Source organism: Phaseolus vulgaris, chromosome 4, assembly GCF_051622355.1.
Source record: "Phaseolus vulgaris cultivar YP4 chromosome 4, ASM5162235v1, whole genome shotgun sequence".
NCBI lineage: Eukaryota > Viridiplantae > Streptophyta > Magnoliopsida > Fabales > Fabaceae > Phaseolus > Phaseolus vulgaris.
Genome location: NC_143501.1, coordinates 40,927,461 through 40,932,679, shown reverse-complemented (window position 1 = coordinate 40,932,679; position 5,219 = coordinate 40,927,461). Strand labels below are relative to the sequence as shown.

Genomic DNA, 5,219 nt, shown 5'->3' with positions numbered 1-5,219 from the left:
ATTAACATCTAAATCCAAAATGATAAGAAAAATTGATAATCAATAATAAGAGATATCTTAAAAGTAGAGTGAAGAAAATAATAATAAAAATATTTTATTCGCATATAAAAAAGATAATAAGAATTAAAATTGAATATAAAGATAATGATAAATGAATTATTAAATTTCTATATAGAAATTAGAAAATAAAAACAAACATAAGAGAGAAAAGAAAAAATAAATTATAGAGATCTAAATTAGTAAGAATATCATGATATTTTGAACACGGAAAAGATATATAGAAAACAATGTAAAGATAAAAGTAACATAATAAAAACTACTGACAAGATTGTTGAAATTAATTTAAGTAATCTATTAATTTATACTACTGAAATTAAATTAAATTTTTTAAGATCTTAATTTTAGCTTAAATATTTTCTTAAACAAAATTTACTAAAAATGCCTTTAACTTTTAAGTTTTATTGACTTTTGTTAGGTTACAATTTTTTTTTAATATTGAATTTAGAATTTGATGTTTTGAGGTGATTTGGAATTGTTTTTTATTAATTTAAAATTAGCATATTGGTAATTTAAAAATATTATTAGATTTAAATAGTAAAACAAATAATATTTCTCTTAAAATTATCAACATGCACTGTGACAACTTTAAGTTGTCAGTATACCTTTTAAACAATATTTATTATTTGTGTAATATATATATATATATATATATATATAATATTATTCTTAATTTTATGGATTTTATTCAAAATGATAAAATATCTTATATAACAAAAGGTATATTTGATTAAGATACGTTAGATTTAAGATTTATTAAAAAAATTATCATATTTTTTAGTTATAAATACTTTTTAAGTTTCTCTATTGTTGCACACTTTTCTCATTCTCTTAAACTTAAATTTGGTGTAAACTTAAATTTGGTGAGGTGATATCAATATTCTTCAAAGTTTTTCCATAAGTCAAACACCATGGTTACATCACTTTGTGCTAATGATTGTGGGTTCAATGGTTCTCCTACGAACAAGAACCTTTGTTCAAAGTGGTACAAAGATTATCTCAAAGAAAACAACACCAAATCAAAGGTTTATAAGGGTGTAGAGTGTGAAACAAATAACATGAATTCTGTTTTGAGGTAACATCATGTATTTCTGAAAGTTCTACAAGTTCTATCATTGATGATATGACTTTTGTTTCTGATATGAGTAAGAAGAATGAGAGAAAGAGATGCAATAGTTGCAAGAAGAGGATTGGATTATTAGGGTTCCAATGTCATTGTGGAGATGTTTTTTGTGGATCACATAGATATCCAGAGATGCATGCATGCAAAATAGATTGGAAGGAAATTGATCGTGAAGTTTTGATTAAAGAAAATTCTTTATGCATTAGTGATAAACTAAAACATAGAATTTAGAATTATGTTTTCTATTTTCTTTATTGTACTCCATTTCTTGCATGAATCATATAGGATTTATGATTAATTGAATTGAAATTCATCATTAATTGTAAATGTTGGTATTATGAATTAAAAAGTTAATATTCAATATCATGTCATTTAACATATTGTTTTTCTTGACATTTTATTTTGGTTAATCTCTAAATGAAAAATTTGTTTGTCCATTTATTTTGTACATATATAAACTATTGAAAAATAAAATGACTTGAATGATGAAAATTTGTATCAGAACAACGGAAAGGTTTGTCTTTAATCTATTTGTATTATAAATAATAAGGAAAGTAATTATATTATAGTTTAAAACATGTAATAAAAATAATTTTACATTTTAGTTTTTTTATAAGTAAATATTTTCAATGTTTAAAATATATTTTAGATTTGTGATAGATGTAGTTTGATATAAATAATTTAGGTGCGATATAATTTTATTTTAAACTATTCATATTTTAAAATAGTATACATTGAAATTTAAATTAGAACTAAATGTACTAGAAGTGATACACGAAAAAAAATAAGAGTTTAGGAATATTCTTTACATTCACGCTTAAAAAGTCTTAATATCAATTGTCTTAAAATTGCTATCTAAAATCACTTAAAAGGTCTTAAAAAAATTGCCAAAAAATTGTTATTTAAAACCACTCTTGTTTAAAAAATACTTATAGTAATTCGTTGTTATAAAAATCACGTTATGCAACATGTATCATCACTTAAAAAATAACATAAAAAAATGAAACACGAAGGACTAGACGAAACCCACAAAGAAAAAAAAAATAAAGAAACTCACAAGAATAATCTAGAAAACTACACTGGGAGTTTAAACCAAAATAGAAAAAATGAAATAATGACCAGAAGGGAAAAAAAAAAAACTTTCTCTTCCCAAAAATAACAAAGAAGAATGATCGAATGCAAATAATCGAATCATATTGACCTAGTTTGCATATAACATCCATAATAAAATCCGGTGATAATCACACACCATTATTCTTCCTTAGGTTGACATGCTTTGTAGGTTTTCTTATTGACTTTTACTCTAGTTTTAGGAGGACGTCTCAGTCTCCTGGAGGCTTGTATTTGTTCTCCTTCTTCACTTAATGATTCATTTTTTCCATTTGTTTAGCCGAGAACTTAGTGGCAAAATTGACTTCTTTTAAAAAATATTAATCGTGGTAGATTCAACTATCATGTAAAGATGGTCGAACCTGATTCATGAATCTCTTGATCATCACCAGAAAGGGATTGAAAACAATTTTGCAAGGTCAAATCATTAGAAACAATTTTGGATTGTGTAATTCGAAAGTCATTTATGAGTCTAGAATGTATTTAGTTTGTCAAAAATACATTCAAGATTGTGGAATCCATAATGCAATTTTAGACCCTAAATCACTTTCAGATTGCATTATTTGATTTTTTGTTTCATATAATGAATACATTATGAATTATGCAATTCATAAGACATTTTTGGATTCAAAATTGAATTCAAGATTGTACAATTTGAATTTTTTTTTAGTTTTTTGAAAAATACATGATAGATTATGCAATTCATAACATAATTTTAAATATAAAAATTGTTATTGATTGTACAATCCAAAATAAATTCAGATTTTGAAAAAAATAATTAGATTGTGCAATTTGAAAATTTTTCAAACTAGTAATTTCGTAGTGAAATTAACCAGTAGCAACAAATGGATTTTTTTTTTTTATAAAATGAACTCCTTCCATAATAACACGGACGAGTTGGAATAATGCTATCAAATTATTGGTATCAAATTTTGGACATTATTACGAAAACTTAAGTATGATGCATCAACTTATTACTACAAATTCAACCAACCATATACCAAAGTAGACAAAAAAAAAATAATGGGCAAATGCATCCGTGTATGGTATAACTAATTGATGTATACAAATATGTAATAAAATAATAAACACAAATATCATTATATTTTATTAAGTGAGCATAAATAATCCAAAATGTTTCTACATATCATATATAATTATTTAGCTGGATAAAAATATACCTTGTTTTTAATATTTGTACATTATTTTTTACTCATAATCAATTCTTCAAAAATTTAACATTAATATATTATTATTCACAGTGAGATATAATTAATTATAAATTTAATATAATCTATTATACACTCATTTGTAATGTAAATTTTTTGAAGTTCTTATTTTAGGAAGTATTTTTCTTTGAAGATTAAAATTAAATTAATATGTATGTCAAAGGTATAATGTTTATTTCATAACAAATTTCACCTTCTTTTTTTTTCTTCTATCCAACCAAACTCATACAAATATAATATATATTTTTTCATTTCTTCTCTATTTCAACTCATCCAAATAATCACATTTTATATTTTAATTCTCTTCATTATCCCCCTTTGAACTCTTTCTAAAGAAATGGTATGTATTATATCTTTCTCTTAAAAATACATATCATTTATCAGTTTGGATAACTTGCATTAAGGTATGGGTCGAAGAAAACAAGTGTTAATTTTTTCTTCACAAATTTTCCTTTGGAATATGAAGAGAAGGATACGTGGAAAGTGTTTCAGAGATGGGTAAGGGTTGTTGATGTCTTTATTTCTAGGAGATTGAATAACAAAAATCAAAGATTTGCATTTGTTAAGTTTCAAGATGTGGTAGAGCTGGAAAGGAAACTAGACTCCGTCTGGATTGGTTACTAGAAGGTAACGGTAAACAAACTGAAATACAATAGAGACAAAGAGCCAAGGCAAGGGAGGTATGTAGAAACCAAACAAAAAATTAGCAGAGACAGAGAGTTAAGGAAGGAGGGGAACGCTGAACCCAATGGGATTCAGAGCCATACATTTGGAAGGAAAAGATGTCGTATGCTTTTGTCGTGGAGAAAGGATATAAAGGGGAAAGAAGAATATTTACCCAATAGCGTTCAAGGCAGAGGTGAAACCGCTGGAGTGGCTAGATAACATTTTCATAGGTAGAACTGTGGATCAAGTAAGGCTAAGGATCTGAAGGTAAGCTTTATCTTGGGTGGCTTTAATTTTATTCGTGTGCGTTATCTGGGAAGCAATTGTGTTCTACTGTCGGGAGAAGAAGCGAACCTAATTAAAAAATCAATAGATGAAAATAAAGAATGGTTTGAATCAATTTTTGAAACTATTATCCCCTGGAGCATAACTTTATGGTGACAGAAAAATATGTTTGGGCTCGTATCAGAGGGTTGCCCCTAAATCTGTGGAGTAGGTAAAGCTTGGAAAGCATAATGTCAATGGTCGGAACGCTTGTAGAAATTGACAAGTGTACTTTGGTGATGAAAGAACTAGAATATGCAAGAGTTTTAATTAAATTGCCTGTAGCAAGGGAGGCTCGATGGGCAAAATGTATGAAGAATAATGAGTTCATGTGCCAAATAGCTATTGAAGAAGAACCTGTTATTAATGTTAAAAATTGCTATAATGGTGACTAGGAAAACTCCTATAATGATGATGAGTTTGGAAGTAATTTAGGAAATGAATCAGAAGACTCAGAGATTGGGAGGAATTTAAAATTCCATGGCGGCTTTGGGGAGGAGACGATGGTGGAGGAGCTTCTTTGTAGTGAGTCACGGAGGTCAGACGCTGCTGCGGAAGTTAGGGGTGATGACGTCAAAGGCTAGCAGCTTAGTGGGCTACAAAACACTAGGCGTTTTAATGAGGCAATTGATGGGTTAGGTGGGCAGTTTAAATGATTTAATGAGGTAATTCATGAGGTTGAGGAGTAGTCTAGGTAGTTTAACGTTGCA

At 27.2% G+C, this 5,219-nt stretch overlaps 1 pseudogene; it reads left to right on the top strand.

The window, feature by feature from the left end:
- The first annotated feature begins 968 nt into the window (after nucleotides 1–968).
- On the top strand, nucleotides 969–1,411 carry LOC150028073 (zinc finger A20 and AN1 domain-containing stress-associated protein 6-like; annotated as a pseudogene).
- The last annotated feature ends 3,808 nt before the right edge of the window (nucleotides 1,412–5,219 follow it).